This window comes from Ceratotherium simum, chromosome 4 (genome assembly GCF_057802395.1).
Source record: "Ceratotherium simum simum isolate JZ-2026a chromosome 4, ASM5780239v1, whole genome shotgun sequence".
NCBI lineage: Eukaryota > Metazoa > Chordata > Mammalia > Perissodactyla > Rhinocerotidae > Ceratotherium > Ceratotherium simum.
The window spans coordinates 49858017-49871611 of NC_141903.1; the positions used below are offsets into that span (position 1 = coordinate 49858017).

At 35.8% G+C, this 13595-nt stretch overlaps 1 long non-coding RNA gene across 1 annotated transcript in view; it reads right to left on the bottom strand.

The window, feature by feature from the left end:
* Nucleotides 1-12183, bottom strand: part of LOC147917287 (uncharacterized) — a 44413-nt gene extending 32230 nt beyond the window's left edge. The window contains exons 1-2 of the long non-coding RNA XR_015552081.1: nt 12079-12183; nt 9162-9337 (exon numbers count right to left, since the gene is read on the bottom strand). This is a non-coding gene — a long non-coding RNA (uncharacterized LOC147917287). The remainder of the gene's footprint in view (nt 1-9161; nt 9338-12078) is intronic.
* Nucleotides 12184-13595: the final 1412 nt, after the last annotated feature.

A 13595-nucleotide genomic window follows, 5' to 3' on the forward strand; every position in this document is an offset into this window, starting at 1 on the left:
TATCTACCATTGAACCTAGGGTAACCACTTTTTTCTTTTTATTTGACCCACTCTGTGTTTTGTTGTTTTGTGTTTTTTAATTAAGCTTTTGTTTTGATATAATTTTGGATTAACATGCAGTTGTAAGAAATAATACAGCAATATTATTTACTCAGTTTTTCCCAAAGGTGACATTTTGTAAAACTATACCACAATATCACAACCAGGACATTGATGTTGATACAATTGAATATTTCCATCATCACAAAGATCTCTCATGTCGACTTTTAGAAACACACCTACTTTCCTCCTGTCTCAACCCCCATGACTAACCCCTGGCAACCACTAACCTGTTCTTCATTTCTATAATTTTGTCACTTCAAGAATGTTATATAAATGGAATCACACAGTATGTAACCTATTGGGAGCAGCTTTTTACACGCAGCATAATTTTCTGGAGATCCTTACAGGTTGTTGTGTCCCTAGTTCCTTCCTTGTTACTGCAGAGTAGTACTCGTGGTATGGATATTCCACAGTTTGTGTAGCCATTCACCTGTTATCTCCAGTTTTGGGCTATTATGAATAAACCTGCTACACACATTCATGTACAGGTTTTTCTGTGAACATAATTTTTCATTTACCTGGTTTAAATGTACAGGAGTGTAATTGCTGTGTCATTTGGTAGTTGCATGTTTAATTTTTTAAAGAAACTGCCAAACTATTTACCAGAGTAGCTGTACCATTTTCCATTCCCGTCAATGATGTAGGAGGGATCCGGTTTCTCTGCATTCTCACCAAGGATTTGGTAGTGTCACTATTTTTTATTTTAGCCATTTCAAAATAGCTGTGTAGTGATACATCACTGTGGTTTTAATGTGAATTCCCCTGTGGTCTACTGATCTTGAACATCTTTTCACATGTTTATTTGCCATCTGTATATCTCAGTGAAAAGTCTACATCTTTTGCCCATGTGCTGGTTGGATCGTTTGCTTTTTTACTCTTGAGTTTTTAGTGTTCTTTATATATCCCAGATACTAGTTTTTTTTGTCAGATGTGTGGTTTTGTAGTCCTTTGTTGGCTATGTGCATTTTTTCCCATTCTGTAGCTTGTCTTTTCACCTTCTTAACAGGGTCTTTCACAGAGCAATTTTTAAAATTTTGATAAAATCCCACTTATCAATTTTTCCTTTCATAGATTGTACATTGATGTCAAATCTAAGAACATGTGCCTACTCCTAAATCCCGAAATTTTTCTCCTATGTTTTCTTCTTAAAGTTTTATAGTTTTAAGTTTTACATTTGTCTATGATTCATTTTAACTTTCGTATAAGATGTGAGGCTTAAGTTGAAGGTTTATTTTTTTAACTATGGATGTCCAGTTGTTCCAGTACCACTTGTTAAAAATTCTATTTTAACTCTATTATTTTCTTTTGCACATTTGTCAAAAATCAGTTAGGCATGTTTGTATGGGTATATTTCTGGGTTCTCTATTCTGTTCCAGTGATCTATATCTCTATCCCTCCACCAATACCACATAGTAATGATTATTGTAGCTAGATAATAACTCTTCAAATTGGAAAGATGGATTCCTTCCACTTTATTCTTCTTTTTCAAAATTGTTCTAGCTGTTGTAGTTCCTCTTTCTTTCCACACAAATTTTAGACTAATCTTGTCTATATATAAAAAAAATATCGCTAGGATTTTTGTTAGGATTTGTATTAAATCTGTTAATCAATTTGGAGAGAACTGACATCTTTATTATGTTGAGTCTTCCAACACATGAACAATTTCTATATGTTTATCTTGTATCCTGCGACCTTGCTGAACTTAGTTATTAGGTCTTCGAATGTTTTATTTGTTTAGCCTCTTATTCTTTTTCTCAGTTTTCAGACATTGCAGTCCTTAAGAATCTCAAATATGCTACTTTTATAGTATAAATTTCGTAAAAATTATATCTGAACTTCTTGGGCCACTGGACACTGATTCTTACACATGGTTGATTACTTCCATGTGTGTTTTATATTTTGGAGGTCATGATCTCCTCTTTAATGACACTTTATTAGTAGGAACTCAGTGCAGTCTGGTTTATGCTGGTTTATGTGATTTTTACATTTTCTCCTCAAGCACTCCAGGGATAGCATTATCTTAGGACTGATTTTTATGTCAATTAAAAATGTATACATGCATTAGGACATGCCCATAGTTAAAAATTATTTGAGAAGACTTTTTTCTTCTATGAAAAAAGAATTTTTTCTTCTATGCTGAGATAACAAAAGACTAGAAAAATGACTTTGCTAGTCCATTTTATACTCAGGGTATAGCCCTTTGAGGGTTTAAACTTTCAGCATCTCTGAGTTCAAATTTCCCACTTCATATAGCCTGCTTTGTTTGACCATTAAGACCAAGTCCCTTGGTTGGTGAGACTAGTATCCCATCTCTAAGGCAACCACGGCATCAACTCACACTTGTTTCCCTGGTTTTCAGCAACCCTATCCACCACCACTCTGCATCCCAACTGATTTCCTTTACTTTCTTAGAGCTCAGTTATGCATTTAAGGTGATTTGTTATTCTTTTCCCAAGGTTTCAAGATATTTTGTAGTGTGAAGGTTTTAATTCTATTTAAATAGATGTAATGTCAGCTATTATTGTTTTTTATTAGGCTGTTAAATTCTCTTAATATTTTATCTGGAATTTATCATTTAGGTTCCTAAGTGAAATAGGCTTATAATTTTATTTTTTATACTTTTACTTGGCTTTGTATCCAAGGTTATAGTAGCTTCTAAATGAGTTGGAAGGCTTTAATATTTTTCTATTTTCTAGAACAATCTATTTACTATGGAGATTCTACGAGTTAAATTTTTGGTAAAATTCTCCTATAAGTCAGAGACTTTACTGGCAGGAGGTCTTCGATCTCCACTGCTGTGTGTGTGTGTGTGCGTGTGTGTGTGTGTGTGTGTGAGGAAGACTGGCCCTAGGCTAACATCTGTTGCCAATCTTCCTCTTTTTGCTTGAGAAAGACTGTCGCTGAACTAAAATCTATGCCAATATTCCTCTATTTCGTATGTCGGATGCCGCCGCAGCATGGCTTGATAAGCAGTGCGTAGGTCCACGCCCTGGATGGGAACCTGCGAACCCTGGGCTGCTGAAGCAGAGTGTGCAAAGTTAACCACTATGCCACCGGGCTGGCCCCCACTGCTGTTTTTTAATGATTATTGGTCTATTCATGTTCTCTCTTTTCCTTATGTCTATTCTGCCATTTTCAGAAATCACCCATTTGATCTATTATGCATGCATATATTTCTTCATAATATTTTTATTATTTTCAATTCTGTACATCTGTAATTATTTGGAATTTTTTTCTGTATTTTCTCTTCTCTCTTCTTGTCTAATCTAGATCAGTCTTGGTAGAGGTTTGTCTCTCATAAATCTTTTCAAACCAATTCTTATTTTGTTCTTTACTGAATAACTTGAGGCACAGAATAATAAAGTTAATATCCTCCAGACATTTTGGTTATAAAGAAGTTTTCTACAGCTATAAATTCAAAATATCATAAAGCAAATCAAAAATTTATTTACATCTAAATGCTCGAGATCAGTGGAGTTTCTTTCCTATTACAACCAGTATTTTCATTTGTCCGGCCCTCTTACACCTACTTATCACCTGAGTCATATCATTTTTATCACCCATGGTCATGATGAACAAACCACTAGAAGACTCAGAGCATCTGAGTTGCTCATGAACAGCTTTATTCCAGCAGTTACCACATCATGACAAATAGCATTTTCCAGATATAAATCATGTTCCCTCAGAAAACAAAAACGTCATCTCCATTTCCATTGATAAAAATGCATGCTGTGGGAGAACTCCTTGCACTTACTTCTTTAAAAAAGATAAAAAGCTAAGTGAACTCTTTCTGAATTTTTTCATAGGAGCAATGAAACTAAACTTAGAACCAGAGGATGTTAAAATTAAAAGTGACCATTGAAATCAAATAGTTCATCACCCTCATTCTGCAGTTGAAGAAGCCTTGGCCTGGAGAATTGACAGGTACAGGATGACACAGGAGAACCAGAACTCACTCAGATCACTGATTACAGCCTGATAATGAACTGAATTTTTTTCTTTACTGGAACGTGCTAGAAAAAGAGCAAAATTCCCAGAAACTACAAACCTGGTAGTGATGAAGGGAGGGCAGAGAACGGAGAGCACAAGAAGAGAAACAGAACTTAGGGGAAGAATCCTACAAAGCAACTTTAATGGTGATACATGAATTTGAGAACACTACTGAAGTTCCTTCCTGTATGATAATAAATGAGAACCGACTTTTTTCATTCATGCTATTTTTGGAAATCAAAGCCAAAGGTCCCATTTGTATTTTATTACTCATATTGGTATTATTGTTCTCATTGTTAAAACAATGATATATTTACCTGCAAACTATCTTTGCAATTATAGAGAATGAGGTGCAAGAAAGAAAGCAAAGAAAGAACAGACATCCACATTTCTTTTACTAGATGATGCCAACTCGTGTCTGTCACATTTGCAATCGAAGAGGGAGAGGAAAAAATGTAATGCGATTTAATTTAAACTCAGAGCCTAATCATCAGTGACCTTTAAACTCTGAAACCAGTGCTACTGCCCACACGGTAAATGCAGTTATGGGATTTGATTTCCTATATGTTGTAGGCAATGAAACTGTTTTAATTGACACTGATATATATTTGTATTAACTTTTGTATAAATTAAAAATCAATGCCAATTTAAACTCTCTGGGTAATTTTTATTTAACAGACAAAAATTTCACAGGAGCTGAACATTTGCAAATGGCAAAACAACAAATAAAACAAAAAACGAATCTGACACAGCACTCAACTGTTCTAAATCCAAAAATGGTCTTTTGGCTACAGGGCTTACCAAGCCCATTGAGAAAACCTGTCGGATCTAAGTTTGCTTCAGAATTTAAGGAGATTCCCAGAATGTTATGACACGTAGGAACCTCTCAATCACTTCAAGCATTTCTCCACCGCTACCCTCAGACTAAGCCACCAGCACAGTCTCTCCTTCCTTCTCTTTGCTGAGACCGTGTTGTTCTGCTTTAAATGAGACAGAGCTGAGCACAATGGCGCTGTCCTCACTGTAGTCTGACTGGGCACCTGTATTCAGAGACTGCACACTGGGTGGTGGGTTACCCTCAAACACTGACCCAGGTTCCAGTGGCCAGGCTTTGACTGAACTATGCTAACCAGAAAAGTCAGCATGCATGGAACATGTGCGTGAACATGCATTCATGCGTGCACACACACACACACACACACACACTATGTAATTGGTGAGAGCGCTGCTATTGAGACTGTTCTGACTTCCGGTTGGAGTTTACAGCAGGTAGTTCAGTGCTCTTCATCACCAGTGAGGGATGATGCTGGGGGCACTCCACATTTCGAAGCACTAGGCAAACTGAAAACAAAGCTTTCCTGAAAGAACAACCAGCCCCTCTTCAGTGCATCCACTTAAGCTCTTCCTTCCTTTCTAAACTGCGGTCTAGAATTGAACAGCACACTACATACAGCAAATGCTACAGATCGAGAAAGCTGTCAGGGCTATTATTTCCTTTTTCTTTTCCACATTGATTTCATCTGAGACTGAACATATCAGCAATTATGCCTGTCAAATCCAGACTTGAACTTCCTGTATGACTTCGAAAGTACACCTTGTTGACATCAGGCCATCTGGATTGGGTCCTCTTTGTGAGTTCCCATATGTATACAATCAGACCTGCATGGATCATTCAAAGTTTCCTTTGCCAGGGGTCCAAGCCAGGTAGCATTTCTCACAATGAGAAATATAAGAATGAGGATTATGTGCTTACGTTAAAAAAAAAAAGGAACATAAGTGAATCGTGTGGCAACAGAAATTGTGTTCAGCTGGGTTGTGAAAATCTGTATAAAACTAATGTAGAATCTAATTTTTATAATATTTTTGTATTTATAAAAAAGATAGATAACTAGAAGACTATAACACTCAAGTAATAGCATGGTAAGGTATTATATGTTTTTATTTACTTTTCTTTACCTATATTTTCTGAGGTTTCTACAGTAATTTTGCATAACTTTTGTTATAGAATAGAAAATTTTTTTAAACTAGCATGAGATGAGACACAGGAAGAATACATAAGGAACACATCTCCTTATATAGACCCAGAATACCCAAGTGTATATAAACAGAAGGAATGTACAATTGTATGTAAGTAAACATATGTAGAGCTCAGGAAAATAGAGTTGAGCTTGTGAAAATTGCAGAGCTGGAATCACCTCCCCAGAATACTTATATACACCCACAAAGATATTTATATAAACTCGCTTTTCCAGACTTCCTGTGTTACTTTCTTGCCAGGTATGCAGCCCTGGACGCTCCAGGAGAGCCTCTTTTACAACCCAAATGGAGAACCTTAACCTTATTCTGATAGGTAAATTCAAATGGCAGTAAATTATAATAGGAGGAATCTTCTCTGGTAACAGCTCAAAACAAAAACTCACCGAATTTTTCCAAATGCCGTGATTTTTTAAAAGAAATAAGAGACTAAGGGAAAACAGGGGATTGTTTAAAAAACAAACAAAAAACCTATTTGCTTCTTTCAAGCCAAAAAGCACTAAATTGTAACTGCCTTGTAAATCTCTACCAATTTGTGCTCCATGTAAATCTCAAACGGGAGTTCTCTTCGTGAACCCTCCCCTAGAAAGCGCTTGCCAGGATGTTTATAGAATCATTACTGGTAGGTTTGTCTCTGCAGGAAAAAAGTCATGGCTGCAGTTCCATTCTTCAGGGGGTGCGAAAAACGAAAATATATTTCAAGAGGCAGTAAGCCTTTTCATTAAAAAAAAAAAAAAAAAAAGACTCTAGTTTCGACCATAATTATATTCTCACAAAGAAATTGAGAAATGGGATTTTCTTTTTTTGGTAGATCAATGGCTTTAGCCAAGCAACAGCTCGTGAATAAATCTCTTTTTAAAGATCTAAAATGTGACACAAGCTCATTATTAGAAAATATTCAAATAACTAAGTATATAGCTTTAAGGGGGGAAAAATTGTGGTACAGTATTCTGAACCAGAGCTGCATTCTCAATGATGTATCTCTCTATTTTTTTTAATAATTGGGAAAGTACATTTTTGGTTAGATTAAAGTGTATCTTCTGTGAGATCACTTTTACTACATATTTCAGCTGTAACAAAATAATGCAACACTAATCTGTAAGACTTTTTTCAGTAATAGATGTTTTTCCTCAGTAAATCAATGCAAAGGCTAATTGGGGTGGAAGGTGACTATCTCTCGTGGTTATAAATACATTTGCATTGCTATCAATCTTTTCCGCTACCAATGTTAAACGATGCTGAACAACCTAGAGAAAAAAGTTCAATGTTAGTGCATAGTACATGCTGCCATCAAGTGGCCAAGTCGAGAGTTGCACTGACAAAAAATAAAGTTGTCAACTAAATTACTAACACAATCCTTAAAACCTGGAATCAGTCTTAGAGTTTGATGTACATTTTTGTCATGAACTGTGGCTTTAAAACTACGACATGAGCTGCAAATATTGCTCATGGCCTGTTTTTATATGGCTCTTAAGCTAAAAATGTGGCCTGAAAAGCCCAACAAAAACTACTACAATATTCCACAAATGAATATTCTTTAGTTGTGAGTAACTTATTACTAAATCATATGTCCACACCCCAAAGCTTGTCTATAGCAATGTTATGTTGGTGGCACTGAACTTGAACTATTTAATGTTAAAAGTCATTGAACTCTATTTTCTGACGTTAAAAAAATAAATAGCTTTACTTAATAATCTTAGCACCTAATATGTGCAAACTTTGTTTTAATAATTTTCACTGTTCATTGCTTAGAATTAACTTTGAAGTAGATGGGATGTTTCTGAGTGATGAGAAATGGCTTCTCTAGAACACAGCCTGATACTTGCACATACACAGTGAGAGGTACAAGTTTTTAACTTATTAAAGATTGGCGCCTATATATCTATGAATAATTGTAATGTTAACTTATTTCCACTTTGCATGACAGGGAAGAAAAGTATGATACAGAGGTGAGAATTACAGAAATGTGCAATTTTTTTTAATCAACAGATTTTAACGATGTTCATGAGAAACTAATTTTTCTTTCATTTACATAATGGCAGATGTGAAAGCATTGAGCCCAAGTTAGAATATTTATTCTCAAAGATGTTCTAAGCGATGCAGGTAATTAAATTGTTAATCATTGCTCAATGAACAAACACATTTTAAATATGTGTTTCATAATTAATGGAACTTTGGAAGTAGAAGTTGATTCTGAGGTTTTCCAAATTCTATCATACTTATGGTGTAAAGTATTTCTCAAACTATGGTCAACAGACCACCTGCAACAGAATCATATGAAGAACTTATTTAAAAAATCAGATTCTTAGACCTTATCTTGGACCTATTGAGTCAGAATTTCAAGGGAGAAAGGGATGGAATTTAAATTTTTAACAAATCCCATAGATAACTTCTCCGACAAAGTTTAAGAATTATGTCATTTTAGTAAATGAGAGACAAAAGTAAACTGATTTTCTTAAGATCACAAAGATAGACTAGAATCAGATATAGAAGCCAGCCTTCCTGCCTTGCAGTCCAATATTCATTATCCTATACTACATGAACTGGGAAATACTTCCCCGTTTCAGGTCTCAGAATCCTTCCATTATAATTGGGAGCTATTAACTATATACAGTAGAGGCACTTCTAAAGTTATATCTTAATATGAGTCTTTAAAAAGTAAAAAATAAAGGGTGCTATGTTATTCAAAAAAAGGTATACAAGTACGAGTTTTCTTTTCGTATAATAATAATAGCTGACTTCCTGTAAAGGCAACAGTATAAAATTGTCTCCACTCCTTTCTTTACTATAAACCAAACAAAAACAAGGTCAAGAAACATAAATCAAAAGATGAACCTCAGCATTCATCAACATCGATTGTTTGCCCAAAGAGAGGAGCAATAATTCCTTCTATAACTAGTTGCCAGTTACAATGTGACTTTGACACTCCTTGAAACTCGATTGGTCTTCTGACTTGCTTTGACCAAGAAAACGCAGCAGAATTGTTGCTATGAGACTTTCTAGCCTCAGCTATGAGAGGTCTTAAAGATTCTTACCTTCTTGGAACACTGAGATCACCATGCTGTGAAGATAGTCAGGATGGAAAGCCATGTGGAGAGAGAGGCCCAGACATCCCAGCTGCATCAGCCATTGCAATTCAGTCACCAGTTGACTGCAGCCACATAAATGAACCCAGGTGAGACCAGCAGAAATGCCCAGGCAAACAACAGAACTGGAAGAAGTAATAAATTATGGTTGATTGAAGTCACTAAGTTTGGGGGTGGTTTGTTACATAACAATAGATAATTAATACACTAAGAAACAATCATAACTCTAAACCACAACATATAAAGAAACAACCACAATGTTAAACCACAACTGCTGCCAAGTGCAGTGAAAATAGTACAAAGAAGGGGGGACCTCAACACGAGCCACTACAAGCCCTGAGCAGAGTAAGGCATTCATCACAGTAAGTGGGAAATATCAAGACAAAAAAAAAATCTTCACTTGAATGGCCAACTGGTGTTCATGCAGAAATTGTTGAATCCTCTTTAACCTTACTTTTTTTTTTTTTTTTTAATAATTTTTATTTATTTTTTCCCCCAAAGCCCCAGTAGATAGTTGTATGTCTTAGCTGCATGTCCTTCTAGTTGCTGTATGTGGGCCACGGCCTCAGCATGGCCGGAGAAGCAGTGCATGGGTGCACGCCCGGGATCCGAACCCAGGCCGCCAGCAGCGGAGCACTCACACTTAACTGCTAAGCCACGGGGCCGGCCCCCTCTTTAACCTTACTTTATACCACAGAGTGGCAGATATTGCCAAGTGAATCAGAAAGCATACAGACAGGCCATCTTTTCAGGAGAACTGCTGCAAGTCAAACATGGTGGTAGAGAAATTATCAGTGGCAAGTAGCCCTGCAGAGAAGCAGGAAAATCACTATGAAAAAAGAAAGAAATGAATGAATGAATGAATGAATGAATAAATCAATCAAACACTTGTGGCTTCACTATGTGCCAGAGAGATTTCTAGCTAACTCAGAGATGATTTATATACCTAGGATAGAATATTAGTGAGAATGTGTTCAAAAGCCATGGTCTAAAATTCAAACTTCCTGCTGCACTTCTACCTAACCGTCCTCTATACTATCCATCATCAAAAGCTGATTCAGGTGTGCATTACAGATTTATAGTAGAAAAAAAGTCAGCTGAGGCATATACAAAAATAGTACCAAAAGTCAAAAGTCTGGCAAGCAGAAGGCAGATAAAAAATTCACAAGACTGTAACATAAATCAGGCCCAAAATCATGAAAAATATAATACTCTTTAAATAAAAATTATTTTAAAAATCACAACCCCTCTGAAACAAGAGTTCATACAAGACACAGTAGGACTCAAGGAAAAAGATCAGAAAATAAATGTAATGAAAAGCGATGTGTCAGAGTTAAAAAAAAAATAGAAGAGGAAAAATGAAACTATTACATTAATGAAGGTCACATTAAAGGCATCAAAAGGAAAAAACAAGCCATTTCTAAAAGCACAGAAATACAGAAGAACAACGATTTTTAAAGTATTTGAAAGGAAAATTACTGTTATGGAGCCAAAGGAGATCCAACATGTGTATAACTGACATTCCTAAATAAGAAACATACCAGTAAATATTCAAAGATATAATAAAAGAAAACTTTCCTGAAATAAAGGAAGAATCAAATGTATAGATAAAATGAGTACATTGTGTACCAGGAAAAATTTGCTATAGAATGATCAGCACATACCTGGAGAAACTTACCAGAGTTAAATGATAGAACAATCTATGGGGAATAAGAAAGAATCAATTTTCCTATTAGAAAGAATAAAATTTGGCTGACCTCACACTTAAAAAAAAAATCACTGTAGAAGGCAACAGAGCAATATCCGCCAAGTCCTCAGGGGGGGAAAATAGAAACCAAGAATGCTCAATCTAGACAAGTTATCATTTCAAGTATAAAAGTAATTGACAGATAATGTGAAACATGCAAGAAATCAGGAACATAGTTCCTTTGAGCTCTTCTTTAAAACGACTACTGTACTGTAGTATGATATACCATAAACTTAGAGAGGAATGGAGAAATCATTGTAAAGACACTACCCAAGTGTGAAAATTACAAGTATAACAGAAGGTTAATGTTATAGACCATAGCAACTTAGAAATAATGATATAATCTACCTCAGCTGATATAAGGGAAGGAGAAACAGGAAGGGATGTGGGATAAAGAGGAAGTATACTCGTCTCTGCATCTTTTAGAAGGGGAGTCAGATATTGAATCTTAAAGTGATAACTCATTAAATTATGATTTAAATATATAAACACATATGTATGGTGATAGATGGCAACTAGACTTTTGGTGGTGAACACAATGTGGTCTATACAGAAGTCGAAGTATAATGATGTACCTCTGAAATTTATATGTTATAAACCAATGTTACTTCAATTAAAAAAAATAAATTAAAAATAAATAGATAGGGGCCGGCCCGGTGGGGTAGTGATTCAATTCGCACCCTCTGCTTTGGCAGCCCAGGGTTCACACGCGGGTTTGGATCCCAGGCGCGGACCTACACACCGGCATGCTGTGGCAGCATCCCACATACAAAATGCAGGAATATTGCCACAGATGTTAGCTCAGCTCTTCCTCACCAAAAAATAATAATAATAATAATAAATAAATATATAAACACATGGAAAAATATGAACATCTAGGACCACATAGCAAATAAAAATGATTAAAAACTAAAAGCATATCATAAAAAATGACAGCCTTAAAATAAAAAATGGTTGTCAAAACACTAAATGCAAATGAGAAAGAAATATTCCCTATATTTCTATATCTAATCCCCTCAGATTAGATCAAAAAAGAAAAATCATATGCTATATAAAAGAGTGACTCCAAAAGCTGGAAAAAAAACAAATGGGCAAAGGTAGACTAGTAAACAAACAGACCTGAAACTGCTGGTCAAGGAGGAGCCAGAAATCCAACAAATTTCCCTGTAGTCCTGGCAGAATTGACTCTTCCCTCATCCACGGTGAGGGCGATGAAGCTCATTCCTGCCTACGGGAGGTACAGCGTCCAAAATGAGAAACCAAAATTCAACAAAAAATTATAATAAACCACAGCCCAATTTCAACACATCTCGCTGCCTCATGCTACAGTTATGCAACAGCATCAACAATTTTTTTTAAAAAAAACTTTTAGGTTTTTATATTAATAAGTCATTTTAAACTGAGAATTTAGATGAGCCTATCTGAAGTTTTTGAAGATTACTTCTTTTAATAGCTGTGTTTCAGAATTGCTTTTACAAAAACAATACTTCCCTTTTTTCACGTAATTGTGGTTTTTTAAAACTATCTTTTATTTCACTGGCACAAGGGTCAAGAGGGAGGAGAGGAAAAGGGAGTTTATCTGAAAGATGATGATAACCCATTGAGTTTGATATTCTTCCCTTCACGTTTGCATAACTTTCACAATATGCTTCAATGCTTCTTCAAAATGAGCTAATGTGGTTGCACATCCCCAGAAAGCCTTGTTGTAGTCCTCTAAGAAAAGATACCCCAATTTTATTCCAAGCAGTCTAGAAGAACTGTAAGACTCATGGAAACTACTAGCTGTTCCTGACATTAAGATGACAGCTATCTCATTCTCTACTAACCTGGGCATGATAGGTCTTCTTACTGAGGAGGTGATGACTAGAGGTGACAATCTAGGTCATAACTTAGAGCCAAAACAAGAAACCACCGGGACACAGGTGGAGGAAATTGTCACAGAGGCGACAAGTTCAAAAGAGACCGTGAACATCATCAAGCTGGACACAGCAGTGAAGAAAGAAAACCTCGGCAGACAAGAGAGGAGTAAATGATCTTAGCTGATTTAAATAAATAAGTAAATAAATATTGAAGTTATAGATTCCTAATCATGAGCTCTTAAAATCATTTCTAGTTAAGCTATAACGTTTGAAAGTGGATTCGCTTTAACCTTTCCACTAAAATGGATCCCCCAGGCTTTGGGTGAGTGCTTGAGCCAATAAAACAAGGATAAATCACAAAGAAATGCTGCTCTCTTATGTTTCTCTAATAAAATGATTATACAATATTCACCCTACTTTCATTAGTTGATTGATCACATCTAAATGTACTTTTAAAATGCATATCTGGGGAATCACCTGTGAAATTAGCAGGACCATTCCATTTCTTGTTGTTTCTAAGACAACTGATACAAGGGGGAGGTGGCTAAAGGGGGCAGTGTCTGCAGAAAGAGTGAAGGCAGAGATGTGAAAGAACCAAGAGCTGAACACGGAATCAACACTTGACTTTTCTTTAAAGTCTAGAGGTGCACGGGGCCAACAATTCACTTTTAAACCATTAACTATTTGAGCAGAATCAGCTGCTTAAGAATTACCTATGCCTTAATTTCATGTAGCTCATCACACAAAAATGAAAGGGCTAGCCAGCTGTCGTGTTCA